Source organism: Ziziphus jujuba, chromosome 1 (assembly GCF_031755915.1).
Source record: "Ziziphus jujuba cultivar Dongzao chromosome 1, ASM3175591v1".
Lineage (NCBI taxonomy): Eukaryota > Viridiplantae > Streptophyta > Magnoliopsida > Rosales > Rhamnaceae > Ziziphus > Ziziphus jujuba.
The window spans coordinates 45,926,534-45,942,303 of record NC_083379.1 but is presented as its reverse complement, the minus strand read 5'-3'; positions in this window follow the sequence as shown (position 1 = coordinate 45,942,303).

The window sequence follows — 15,770 nt, the reverse complement described above, 5'->3', positions numbered from 1 at the left end:
CAGAATATCAACTAATTTGTACATTAACATGTATATACGCACCTGACATAGGGTGCCACTTCTAGTGCATTCGAAAGTACGCATCTATGGACTTGCTCCTAAAGTTGTTGATCAATTGATTGATTTTTTCCACCTTTAATGGGGGCACCAACATCATCTTCATCATTTAAGTTTTGATATCTACCAATGGGGTTTCCAACTGCCTCTAACCCTTGTTGAAATTCACTATAAAACTCAATCACTTCTTCACAAATATAACTCTCGGCAATACAACCTTCTGGCCAATTTTTATTTTGAACATAAATTTTTAACACTTTCATGTACCTCTCAAATGGGTACGTCCATCTGAAGTGTATTGGTCCACATAATCTGTCCTCTCGAACCAAATGTACAGTGAGGTGAACCATTACATAAAAAAAAGATGGTGGAAAGAATTTCTCTGGAAGGCACAAAGTTGTAACAAGATCATTTTTAATTTTGTCCAATTCAGTAGCAATGATGGACTTCTTGCAAATTGCATTGAAAAAAAAAAAAGTCTTGCAATTGCATGTCTCACATTTTTAGGAAGGATTACACGAATTGCAAGAGGCAAGAGTTGTTGCATCAATGTATGACAATCATGAGATTTCAATCCTACCAACTTTAAGTCCTCCATTGAAATAAAATTTCTACAGTTCGAAGAATAACCATCTGGAACCCTTAAGTTTGCTAAACGCTTACAAAACAATTTCTTCTCTTGCTTTGATAATGTATAGCAAGTCGGTGGTAGAAAAGTTCGATTCCTTGCAGTTTAGGGGCTAAGTCTTTCCGCAAACCCATTTCTTGTAAATCTAACCGAACATTAACTCCATCTTTCGTCTTACCAGGAATATTGAGCAATGTACCATATATGTTCGCACAAATATTTTTCTTAATATGCATGACATCTAAATTATGTTGCACATGGACAAATTACCAATATTCCAATTAAAAAAAATGGACTTCTTCTTCCAACATTCTTCAGCATCAATAGTCTTTTTCCTTTTGTTTGAGTTATCAAAACTTATTGCATTCAGCTTAGCTAAGATTTCTTCTCCAGTCAACGGTATTGGAGGCACTCCAAACTCTTGAAATCCATTAAAAGCCTTCTTTTGCCTTCTGTAGCAATGATTTAGAGGAAGAAATCTTCTATGCCCAGTAAAACTCATTTTTTTCCCATGCTTTAGCCTTCTAGCAAAGGTATTTTCACTGCAAATTGGACAAGCATAATATCCCTTCACTGCATGACCAGAAAAATTACCATAAGCTGAAAAATCATTTACAGTCCATAGCAACACTGCCTTCAAAGTGAATTTCTCTTGACAATAAGCATCGAAGACACTAACACCCTCGTTCCACAACTTCTGTAGGTCTTCAACTAATGGCTCCATGTATACATCAATATGATTGCCGGGTTGTTTGGGTCCAGAAATGAGAAGACTCAACATCATAAATTTCCACTTCATACACAACCAAGGAGGAAGATTATACACAACTGTCATCACAGGCCAACAACTATACCTACTACTCAACATACTATGTGGATTAACTCCATCGGCCGTGATCCCAAGTCTCAAATTCCTATCTTCTGATGCAAAGTTTGGCCATAAACGATCAACTAACTTCCAAGATGGAGAATCCACAGGGTGTTGCATTTCCCCTATCTTAACCTTTCTTCCATTGGCATGCCATGTCAAATTCTTAGCCGTTTCAACACTACAAAACATTCTTTCAAAATGCAAAATAATAGGAAAGTACCATAAAACTTTATTTGGAATATTGCTAACAACTCCATTCTTACCAATTTTCCATCTAGAAGATCCACATTTAGGACATTCATTAAGGTCCACATATTCCTTCCTAAACAAAATACAACTTTTAGGACATGCATGAATCTTAGTATACTCCATTCCCAAAGCACTCAAAGTCTTCTTAACATTGTACATGGATGTTGGCAACACATTATCTATTGGCAACATATTGGATAACAATTGCAATAGTACATCGAAGCTCTTATCAGAATATCCATATCTTGCCTTTAAGTTATACAATTTAACCAAGGCCAATAACTTGGTAAATTTGGTGCAACCTTTGTACAAAGGTTTCTCCGCATCCTCGAATAACTTAGCAAATTCATTAGGATCATTATCAAAATGATCAAAGACAGCACGGGTCATTTCTAAGTTATTGAAAGCCACGTCTTCCTCATTACCACTATCATTTCCATTAAATTCTACATTAATATTATCAAATTGAGAAGATGATCTAATACCGTCATTACATGACTCACCATGCCAAATCCATCTCCGATAATTGACATCAAACCCATTCCAAAATATATGATCTTTAATATCCCTAATAGAATGGATTTCCATATTCCCACATTTCATGCTAGGACACCGTATGGCATTACAATCATTGGCATTCTCCATGCTAAATTTCAAAAATTCCTTCACACCCTTAGCAAAATCGTTTGATGTTCTATCTTTTGTTATCCATGATTTATCCATTTTCCTATCAATCTCTAAGCAAAAAAATGTCAAGCAACATAACAAACAAAATATCGATAAAAGCAAGATTATGAAAACCCAACCAAACCTAACCTGCGGGTGAAATGGAAAAACAAGAAACCAAAAAAACAACCTACCACATGCCACCGTTAACCATAAAGAAAAAAACAAAACTCACTTAGGTGATGGAGATGAAGGTAGAAGAAACCCAGCTAACCACGAGGGTGAAACAGAGAACCCCAGCTTCCCAACAAAACGTAGGAAATTGAAAATTAAACCCGAAAGATCCAACTCTTCAATTCCCCATAGATTGCTTCCAACTCTAACATCTATTAGATAGTGTATTTCATGTAGTTGTAGAAAAGAAAAGGGATTCAAAGGAGCACGTAAAAATTTTAAAGGGTGCCAAAAATTTTCAAGAACCCGACGATGTAATATGCTTATGCAGAGTAGCCTGTTAATTTATATTTTATATTTCCAATTATTTAAGTTTTAAAAGTGCAGTTTATTTTCCATTTAAATTTGCAAGTCTATGTGTTGTTTGATAAAAGTTATTGAACTGGAGACGCAAGTGAACCCAATCACGTCACCTGTCAACATAATGGTTTTGTTTTCCCCTTTTAAATGATCTTATTTTTTAAGTGTAGTTTGTTTTGTGTTTAAATCTGCAAATAAATTAAATTTTATTTCTTTAAAAAAAATAATAAGAAGAACTATCAACGTAGTTACTACAACACACGTCGTCGGTTCCCTTTCAAAAATCAATATGGTGATGTAGTTCCTTCATACTGCGTCGCCCATTCATGTTCTGATATTTTTTCCTATTTAATTTCTGTTTTTTATTGTTCATCTACAAATATACCCATGTAGCAATCCAATGAACATATATTCCATTGATCTAAAAGTAGAAAACAGTTTTTCCATGCTCTTTCACATAGAATTGTACCATACAACAAGGACTTATTGACTAATTCCACACATAAGTTTGATAAAAGGTTGTATTTTCACTTCGTAGTGCTTCAATGATTAGTTTGTTTGCTTTTAAAAGTTGCAATCCTAATAAAATTTTTATTTATTTTTCATATTCATATTTTATTTTCTATTTAAACTTGCAAGTCTTTATATTATTTAATAAAAATTACGGAATGGGCGATGCACTTAAACAAAAATCACGTCGCCTGTTCGCATAATGATTGATTTTTCCTCCTCTTTGATGATCTTTTTTGTCAAGTAGAGTTTGTTTTGTGTTTAAATCCACAAGTCACTTAAATTGCATTATTATTATTATTTTAAATAAAAAGATCTAGAGATGTAGTCACTATATTATGCATCGCCGTATCCCTTCCAAAAATCAATATGGCAACCCAGTTCCTTCATACTGCGTCGCCAGTTCATTTTCTGATTTTTTTTCCTACTTAGTTTCTATTTTTTATTGTTCATCTACAAATATACCCATGTAGCAATCCAATGAACATATATTCCATTGATCTAAAAGTAGAAAATAGTTTTGTCCGTGCTCTTCACATAGAATTGTACCACACAACAAGGACTTATTGACCAATTCCACACATAAGTTTGATAAAAGGTTGTATTTTCACTTCTTAGTGTTTCAATGATTAGTTTGTTTGCTTTTAAAAGTTTCAATCCTAATAAAATTTTTATTTGTTTTTCATATTCACATTTTACTTTCTATTTAAACTTGCAAGTCTTTATATTGTTTAATAAAAATTACGGAACGGACGATGCACTTAAACAAAAATCACGTCGCCTGTTCGCATAATGATTGATTTTTCCCCTTCTTTGATGATCTTTTTTGTCAAATAGAGTTTGTTTTGTGTTTAAATCCGCAAGTCACTTAAATTGCATTATTGTTTTAAAAAAAATAATAAGAACTAGCGATGTATTCACTATATTATGCGTCGCCATATCCCTTTCAAAAATCAATATGGCGGCCCAGTTCCTTCATACTGTATCGCCAGTTTATTTTCTGATTTTTTTTCCTACTTAGTTTCTGTTTTTTATTGTTCATCTACAAATATACCCATGTAGCAAACCAATAAACATATATTCCATTGATCTAAAAGTAGAAAACAATTTTGTCCATGCTCTTCACATACAATTGTACCACATAACAAGGACTTATTGACCAATTCCACACATAAGTTTGATAAAAGGTTGTATTTTCACTTCTTAGTGTTTCAATGATTAGTTTGTTTGCTTTTAAAAGTTGCAATCCTAATAAAATTTTTATTTTTTTTTCATATTCACATTTTATTTTCTACTTAACCTTGCAAGTCTTATATAGGTTGATAAAAATTATTGAACTAGCGATGCAAGTGAACAAATATCACGTCGCTTGTTCGCATAATGGTTGGTTTTTTTTTCCCCTCTCTAATGGTCTTGTTTTTCAAGTATAGTTAGTTTTGTGTTTAAATCTGCAACTCACTTAAATGGCAATTTTTTTTTTAAATAATAAGAACTAGCGACGTAGTAACTATATTATGAGTCGCCATATCCCTTTCAAAAATCAATATGGCAACCCAGTTCCTTCATACTACGTCGCCAGTTCGTTTTTTGATTTTTTTCCTACTTAGTTTCTGTTTTTTATTGTTCATCTACAAATATACCCATGTATCAATCCAATGAACATATATTCCATTGATCTAAAATTAGAAAATAGTTTTGTCCGTGCTCTTCACATAGAATTGTACCACACAACAAGGACTTATTGACCAATTCTACACATAAGTTTGATAAAAGGCTGTATTTTCACTTGTTAGTGCTTCACTGATTAGTTTGTTTGCTTTTAAAAGTTTCAATCCTAATAAAATTTTTATTTGTTTTCCATATTCACATTTTATTTTCTGTTTAACCTTGCAAGTCTTATATAGGTTGATAAAAATTATTGAACTGGCGACGCAAATGAACAAATATCATGTCGCTTGTTCGCATAATGGTTGTTTTTTTCCCCTCTTTAATGATATTGTTTTTCAAGTATTGTTTATTTTGTGTTTAAATATGCAAGTCACTTTAATTGCATTTTTTTTAAAAAAAATAATAAGTAGTAGCGACGTAGTTACCACATTATACGTCGCCGGTTCCCTTTCCAAAATCAATATGGCAACCCAGTTTCTTCATACTGCATTGCCAATTCATGTTTTAATTTTTTGTTCTTAATTTTTTTTTATTGTTCATCTACAAATATATCTATGTAGCTATCCAATAAACATATATTCCATTGATCTAAATGTAGAATTGTACCAAACAACAAGGACTTATTGACCAATTCTATACATAAGTTTGATAAAAGTCTGTATTTTCACTTGTTAATGCTTCAATGATAGTTTATTTGCTTTTAAAATTTGCGATCCTAATAAAATATTTATTTGTTTTTCATATTTACATTTTATTTGTTATTTAAACTTTCAAGTCTTCATTTTGTTTTAAAAAAAATTATTGAATCAGTGACCCATCTAAACTTAATCACGTCGCCTGTTCCTCTCTATGATTTTTTTTTTGGCTCCTTAATTATCTTGTTTTTCAAGTACAGTTTATTTTGTGTTTAATTTTTCAAGTCATTTAAATTGTATATATTGAAAAAAAAAGTAGCAAAACGGCGACGCTATTACTATATAACACGTTGCCAGTTCCCTTTTAATATATATATTTTTTTATTTGGCTTATATTTGAAGTACAATTTATTTTGTGTTCAAGTTTGGAAGCCTCTTAAATTGTTTTGGTTTTTTTGGGGGAAAAAAACTTACTGGCGACGTAATATTTTTTCCCTAGAATCGCCAGTTCCTTTTGAGATATATGTATATATATATTTTGGGTCTTTAAATATATTTATTTGCCTGTAAACCCCTAAAATTACAAATAATAATGAAAATAATAAGAAACTAATTTCCAATAGGCTTTCTTGTCAACCACTAACCCCAAGTACATATGTTAGGGGAAATTGAGTTTTGGAAGCAATCTACAAAATATTTTAAGGATTTGAAGGTCTCTCTCCCATTAGAATCGGGTTTCTTTGAATGGTTTGAAGGATTTCAATGGTTTATTTCCTCAAAAATTTTCCTTTTTCATATTCTTCTTCTTGCCGTTGGTTGGATTGTGAGCACTTCAAGTTTTTACTGTGGGTTGGGTGGCTGGGTCGTGGCCGTCACTGCTGCTATTGTGGGATTGGGTGGCTGGGTTTCTTGCCATCGCCGTCGCAGGGGTTAGGTGGCTGGGTTTTCGCTGTCGTCGGCTCCTACAGTGGTTGCTGGGGTTTTACCTTGTCTTCACCATCGACTACTTTGGTGGCTTGTTGTTCCTCTTGCTTGATGGATTTGTAAAGGTGTGCTGTTTTTTTTATGATATATGGGGTTCGGTGGTGTATGTTTAGCTTCTTGTTGAAAACAATTATATTATGTGTTGATATTTTACATTCAAGATATAGCCGTTATGAAATGCGAGGGAAATAAAAAAACGACGTCGTTTTAGGGTGAAATATGCCTCACAACCAATTAGTGATCTTGTTGCCTTTTGTGGTCGAAAATGTTAAATGACTGTTAAGGGAGATACAAGTTAAATAAATTACATGACCTATGGATGTTTATTTTTGTTCTTAATATTAATCAGTAATTATAGTTAATATTTTGTTTTAAATGTGCATGTATGTAGAATTATGGATCCTTTTAATGATCATGCCCTCTCGGATAAGCATGACGATGGATCGCCATCAAGTGATATGGCCACACCGACTACGTCATCCACGGAGCGTAGAAGAAGAGGAGCTACACTGATGACTGGTCAAAGAGCTTTCCACTCTACCTGCATTTGTTGGACACTTACTTAATTATAAGAACATTAGTATATATTGCCCCAAAATTGAACACCTAATTTTGGTATGTATTTGATAAAGCACAGTAGACTGAGAAATTAAACATTTACTCCAATTAGTGTTTAGATACGTACCAATTTCAGGAGTGGTAGTAAGGGAAATAGAAGTAATGCTGATGATGGAGGACTTCGCACATCAAAGAGTACAATCATAGACAGAAGCAGAAACAATTTCCACACAGAATGAAGTAACTGTAGCCATACAAGCTACATATGTTCGGGGCCATGGTGGAAATGGAAAGCAAATCCCCATACCCCATCCTCATTTCACATATTTGTAATTTGCACTTTTTTGGAAATCATCACCAAATGGAGTAGATAACAAGGGCAAAGAAAGCCCATCATCATCATTTCAAAATTGTCATCATCTTCTTTTACCTCAAATTCTGCAATTGAGGCAATCAAATATGATGATGATGATGATTGGTATCCCCATTATTTTAACATCAATTCTTTCCATGCATCTCCCTTATTGAATTTTATAATTAAATTTATCAGTTTATGTTTACAGGTTGATACCTTGAAATTTATAAAGATTCTAACTCTTATTTTTTAAATAAAATATTTAAGTTTTATAATATTTTAATTAAAACCAAATTTACAAGTACTCTCCATTTAAACAACGGGTTCAGTTTTCAAAAGTTTCTAGTTGTTTTGCTGGCCTCCAACCATGCTCATACACACTCATTCTAATAGCTAAATTATTAACTCTAATAAATCTGCCCCTTATTGTCATCTTGCAAATAAATAAGAGAAGGAAACGTAGAGTGAAATCTATATATTATTGATGTGATAAACTACTGTATATATACAAATGAGTAGATACAATAGATAAATACAACAGATAAACATAGATACAATGTTATACATGAGTTATTCCAGATAAGAACAAAGGATAAGGCTGTTATGAGCTATTATGCCCCCTCAAAATTTGCAGTCGGGGGAGAACACAAATTTTGGACCTGTTAGACAAGAATAAGGATCGAGGGAGAGACTTGGTTAAGATGTCAGCTAGTTGATCATGTGTGATTACACAAGAAACCTTGAGAGTTCTAGATTGAACCTGTTGTCGTACAAAGTTGAAGTCAACACCTAGACGCTTCATTTTGGAGTGAAAAAGAGGATTGGAACAAAGGTATGTAGCCCCTAAATTGTCACAATAGAGTGCCAGTGGGGTGGAGAGGGGAACACCAAGTTCTGTGAGTAAATTCTCAACCTAGCAGAGTTTAGCAGTGGCATTGGTAGCAACTTTGTATTCAGCTTTTATGGAGGACCTCAAGATGGACTTTTGTTTTCTTGATGTCCAAGAAATTGGATTAGCACCGAAAAAAAGAATATAGGCTGTGGTGGAACTTCGGTCATCTTTGTTTTGGCCCAATCAGCATCTGAAAAAGCATGAAGAAAGAGAGAGATGTGGATCGGCGGAGAGAGAGACCAATATTTGAAGTACCTTTTAAGTATTGAAGCACCCATTTGACTGCACTCCAATGTACTTTAGTGGGTTTGTTCATGAGTTGGGCTAGTTTTTATTGACAACATATGTGATGTTTGGTCTAGTGATTGACAGATACTGAAGGGAACCAACAACCTATTTGTATTGAGTTGCACTAGAGAGATTTTGGCCATCATAGAGAGAAAGTGAGGAGGAAGATGCCATCGGTGTGGGGAATTCTTTAGCACTACTCATGCCAGTTTTGTCAAGTAGATCATGGATATACTTCTGTTGGGAAAGTAGTAAACAGTGGTGGAATGTAAGATTTCCACACCTAAAAAATAATGAAGTGCACCCAGGTCCTTAAGGGAGAAACATGCCAACAGAGCATGAATAAATTCCTTGGTAAATGCGGGTTTGTTTCTGGTAAGAACAATGTCATCGATGTAGACCAACAAATACAAGATGCATCCATTATTATTGTAGTAGAACAGTGAAGTATCAAAAATTGAGTTTTTAAAACCATAATGAAGAAGGAATGATTTTAAAGCAAGATACGACGCGTGGGGAGCCTGCTTGAGTCCATAAAGGGCCTTCTTGAGTTTGCAAACAAAAGTAAGATTAGAGGAATCAACAAATCCTGAAGGTTGATACATAAATACTTCCTCATCAAGTGTGCCATTTAAAAAGGCATTGTTGATGTCGAGTTGACAAATCTACAAATTTTGGGTGAGAGCAAGGCTTAGGATGAGGAGTATGGTAGCAGGTTTGATTATGGGACTATAAGTTTCGGAGTAATCAACACCCGGTAGCTGATGAAAACCTTTCGCCATGAGATGAGCCTTGTACCTATCAAGAGAGACATCTGGATGTCGTTTTATCTGAAATACCCACATGTTACCAACAATATTTTAACTGGGAGAACGAGGGACTAACTCCCATGTATGATTTTTGAGAAAGGCCTGATAATCACTTTGCATGGCAGCAAACCAGTTCTTGTCTGCCAAAGCTTGAGCAACAGTTCTTGGTTCTTCTAAGGTCGTGGGTGTGGAATTTGTGGCCAAGTAGGAATGCATCTTAGGTTTGAAGATGTTGTTGAGGGACCTGGTACGTATGTTGTGGATGCATTGAGGGGGAGAGGTGGTGGGAGGGAGGAAGGTTAGGAAGGTACTGGAGAAGGACTAGCTACTGCATGGGATGAGACATACTGAGGAGTCTGTAATCGGCGTTTGTGAGTGTACTGAAGTATAGGAGACCTGAACCAAGCAGGAGGGAGTGCGGGAGGAGAAGGTGGAGATGGAGAGGAGGAGGGAAGACCAGTGGAACGTATAAAGAGAGGTTGAGTAGGAGTAGAAGTCTTGGAGAGTTGGGAGTTGGTGGGAAACGGTATTAGCTGATGAGGTGGATAAGACACTTGGATAGGTGACAATGCAGAAGGGAAAGATGGAGTGTTTTGTGATTGGGTAGAAAAGAAATTAGTTTTAAAGGGAAAGATAGACTCGATAAAAACAACATGCCGTGATACATATATTTTGTTAGATAAAGGATCAAGGCACTGATATCCACTTTGAGAGGGTAGATAGCCTAGAAAGAGATATGGCTTTGAGTTGGATTCAAGTTTGTGGGAATTATACGGTTTTAACCAAGGATAACAAAGACACCTAAATTTTTTTAGAAACGTGTAATTTGGAGATTTATTGAATAAAACTTGAAAAGGAGAATTATAGTGAAGAGTTTTGGTTGGTAGCCGGTTAATGAGATAAATGGCTGTTGTGAAGGCATATGATTAGAATTTTAACGGAAGATTGGCATTAGAGAGAAGTGATAGACCAGTTTCATGAATGTGCCTATGATGTCTTCCAGCATAGCCATTTTGCTCTGGTGTATGGGGTGTTGTTAAAAAATGGTTGATGCCATTGTCAGTAAAAAAAATTTTTAATTTTAAAAATTCACCTCCATTATCAGAATAAAAGGAGATAATTGATGTTTGGAAAAATTTTTCAATGACTTTTTATTAATAAAGACTTTGAAGGCATCTGATTTTTGTTTAATAGGAAATAACCACATATATTTGGAAAAATGATCAACAAATACAACGTAGTAATTGAAACCATCATAAGATTTAATTTTTGTGGGTCCCCATACATCAGAATAAACTAGTTGAAAAGGCCTACTGCTAGACATGGAGGACACACCAAATGGTAGTTTGTGTGTTTTATTGCAGTTACAAGCATCACATTGAAATTGTTTAAAACTAGACACCGGAAGAAAAAACTTAGAGACGACTTGATGAAGAACTAGAGTGGATGGATGACCAAGACAAGAATGCCAGTCAGATAGAGTGGCTTTATGAGCATGGAAAGAAATCGGGTGGGAAGATTTGGAAGGCCATTTATAGACTCCTTGTGTGTGTGGACCCGTAGCAGAGTTAAGCCCATCTTCAGATCCTTAACAACAAAATAGTGAGGAAAAAATTCAACAGAAACATTGTTAGTCTGACATAATTTAGAGACAGACATGAGGTTTCAGGTTATGTGAGGCACGCATAGAATATCAGAAAGTAAGACAGATTTAGAAGGAGTTGGAATATGAATAGAACCAGTATGAGTAATTGGTAATTTGGAGCCATTACTGATTGTAATCGCATCCGTGCCATTGTATTCTGAATGAATAGCAAGATTCTGAAGGTCATTGGCAACATGATGAGAAGCCTCTGTATCAAGCAACCAGTTTGTGGATGGACAGGGAGTAGACGATGGAGGACAGACCAAAACACCTTGATCCATGGGATTGATGTGAAAGGCTAGCGGTGGAGGATTGTATCTTGAAGGAGGTGGTTGCTGGCGGGCTGGGCTGTAAGTCCACTGCTGTCTAAGTGACGGACAGAAGCGGGCAGAATGACCATGTAGAGCACAAAGTTGACACTTCCCTTTGTAGTTGCTTGAGCGGCCATAATTGTTGGTTCTGAACTGACCTATGGAAGAATTGAATGTGGAGGTAGAAGGGAACCGTGAGGCCTTCCTGATGGGTGAGGGACCTATTTGAGATCGATTGGCAATATGGGCGGAGATAGGCATGGTGTCAACTGGAGCTTCAATCCTTTTCAAGTAAGAATCATGTTCAATAAGTTGCTCATGAAGGTCAGCAAAAAAGATCGAAGACTCCCTGGTTCGGAAGGCAGCTGCAATGTCTTTCAATTCTGGACTGAGACCATTGATAATGTAGAGGGCAAGATCTTCATCACTCACTGGCATATTATGGAAAGCAAGCTCAGTTGCTATTGTTCGAATATCAAGAAGGTAGGTTGCAATTGGTCGGGTCCCTTGTGGTTTGATAAGACACTGTCTCAAACGGAGGATATGGGATCTGGATGGTTTGGCAAAATGGGTTGCCAGTGTTGTCCATACAGCATAGGAAGTTGTAGCAGTTGCTACGAGATGAGCAATCTCTGGTGCTAGTGAAGCAAGAAGAGCATTAAGCAGAAATTTGTCCTACCTCACCCAAAAAATATATTTGGGATTGGTTTTAATTGAAGGAGGATCGGTAGAAGCATCGGTAAATGGTGAAGAAGGACAGGATTTTGATCCATCAACATAGCCATACAGATCGTAGGCAATAAGCAAGGAATCAAACTAGGCATTCCAAGGGAAGTAGGTAGACTCCGTGAGACAAAGAGGAGCTCGAGAGGCAACGTTTAGAACGACCAAATTTTAGCTGGAATTTGCTTATTCATTGTGCACAGTAACAATGGGGGTAGAGGAGTAAACATCGGCTGAAGAGTTGTGGGCCATTGGGAGCAGGTAGGATCAAGAAAAACGATTAAGTTTTTAGGGCTCTAATATTATAAAGAAGAGAAGGAAACGTAGAGTGAAATTTGTATATTATTGATGTGATAAACTACTGTATATATACAAAGGAGTAGATACAATAGATAAATACAACAGATAAACATAGATACAATGCTATACATGAGTTGGTACAGATAAGAACAAAGGATAAGGATGTTATGAGCTATTAGCAAACACCCTGAACCAAGCTCCAAGGAGCAAGTTGGGGTGTTACATTTCATGACCTTCATTCTCTTATGACTTGTTCTTACTTTTATTAAGGAATTGAAACAGAGTCAACAACCACCCTATTATCTATTGACTTCAAACTAAACCCTTCTATCATAAAATTAAATGTATGAGTTGTAAGAGATCAGAAAAAAGATTAATAATATGTTTCTACTGAATGTTGTTCAACTTTTTTATAACCAACTTTTAGGAAAAGTATAGACACATATGTTTCCTTCTGAGTTATTTGATTTTTTTAATTTATTGACTACCATTTTATTTAGTTTACACAAAAAGAAAGGGCTAGATTGAAGCATGCAATAGTGTTGTCCTCAGAGAAGATATGTTCTCTTGTAAATTGGATTATCTAATATGTTTTTCTCCAGATACAACAATCCTCCAATAGCTTTAAGATGCCATTATAAACTTCACAATCCTTTATCTATTTGTAATACTTGAAAATATTATCAAAATTATAAAATAATATACTTGATAGAAAGTAGAATGTTTTGGAGAAAATATTCTTAAAAACCATATCATAAGTCAACTTGTATAAAACATGCAGCTACATCTACCATGCAATACCAGCTTTGCTGATTTCTCCCAGTTCATTTTTTCTCCCATCAAAAGAGCCTTATATATAGGAGAGAAAAATAGTTCCTGATATAAAGCTAATGTAATTAATACAAAAACCGTTATAAAAATTAATGTCAACACTTTAAATCCAATGTAATACTAATAAAATAACTTTAATATATAATAAATAAATAAGCCATATTAAATACATTATTGTAAAAATAATTAATAATATTAAATTGCTATAATTTTAAATAAATATCTGACCGATGCTACAAGATACCTGTTAGAATTTTTATAGTTTTTGGGAGTTTAATATCTGCGTCAAAATGGAGAGGATGAGATGGTGTGGGAAAGTAGAGAAGGTTGAGGACAAGAGAGTGGACGAGAAGATGAAGAAAGCTCCTATGCTTCTACTCCAAATTTTGCATTTTCCACGAACACAATCCACATGTATAGAGTCATATTCATGCTCAACATTTCAATTCCTCTCATCATGCTTTTCTTTTCTCTCTCTTGTATTTTTTTTTTGGCCTCTCTTTTCAAGTCCTGCACAAACTTATAGAATCAAAAGGCTTTTAAATTGAATGACCAAATTAACTCTTTATTTTATAATTTCAAAGGTACTGATCTCACATATTCTTATACATACGACTAACACAGCTAGCATGTTAGAAAATAACTTTTTATTTGAATGAAGTATTGATTATTTCTACTATTATAGTTGTTTGGTTGTGTGTAATCCGAATAATACATCCCATAGATTATGAATTACAAGTGATCAGAAAATATACTCCCAAATTGCCTCCAGCACCACTTTATTTGCAGTAATACAGAAATGAACTAGCTGGTCTTTGGAAAAAAAAGAGGGAATGATCAAAATCCAAAAGTTCTTATCTTTTTTCCATTGATGGGTTGATCCAAAGTATCTTATTTGAAATACAATAAAATGCTAAGCAATTGACTACCTATTACAATTTTTGGAAATGCCAGTCTACCTAAAAGTTTAGTATGGTAATAAATCTTATGTAAGATTTAGGAAAATGTAAACAATTTAGTTATTCATCTGGATGATCAAACTAAAAAATTATAAAAGAAATAATAGAGAGAGATCAGATATACTATATATACTCTTATATATATATAATCATAATTATCAGAATATGTTTACATAATTGTTAGAAAAGTGAAAGATAAGTTTACAAAACGGAGAAGCATTTTGAATAGTTTTCTATGTATGCAATGGTGAGATGTTACTCTTAATTTCCTACATATGAGCCAGCTTGCATGAGCACATGGTAAAAGAAAGTTTATGTTGCTCAATATATATATATACATAAATATGTCTAATATATTGTTACTTTGATGTAATTGCAATATAGCAGGAGCTTTACTGTAGCATCATTTTCATGGTATGCATTGCTGCTACTTTTGGAAGAAGTAGATTAGACCCCATTGTCAACATACTCGAATCTGGAGCTGTGGGAGATAGAAATACTGATGATTCCCAAGTACCATATTGTTGTTTTTGTGACTCTAAATTAATGGTGAACATGAGGAGTTGATGGGATGATGTTTGGTGATGAAGTGAAGAGGAAGAAAGCAAGAGAAGAGGGGAAAAAATTACAATTTTACCCTTCTTTAATGTTATGTTATCCTAGGCATTCGAGCCAGAACAGAAGAGGGGGCTTTTCTATTGGTTTTAGAGAGAGAAACAGTGGGTTCTTCAAAATCCCATCAATGGTGCCATGCTCTTGGTGATTAGGCTTGTAATCTCTTCAAGATAATGAAAATCATCATCTCCTTGCTTGCCCATGGACGTAGATCACCTTGATCGAACCACGTAAAAATATTTATGTGTTTTTCTCTCTCTCTCTCTCTCTCCTCTTATATTTATGTGCTTGCCTCTTTCTCTCTCTAGATTTTTCATATGGGTTTGTTATGAGATCTTCTATTTCATTTATATTTGCTTGTTTGTGGACTTTTGTGGGTTGTGTGCTACTTGTGGATATATATATTGCTTGCTATACACAGGTTGAATCTCTACAAATTGGTATCAGAGCTTAGGTTGGTGAAAATCTAGGGATTGGAGTTTGGAGATTTGGGGCTTTTGTGTAGCTTGTTGTTGTTGGCTTCTTGTGGTGGAATTGGAGGTTCCCTTGGTTAAAGCTAGGTTGATTATAGTGTACCCAAGCAAACTTGACCATGTCTACGAAGTTTGAGGTGGAGAAATTCACGGGCTCAAAAGATTTGGGCCTTTGGAAGATGAAAATGAAGGTGGTGTTAGTTAAGGAA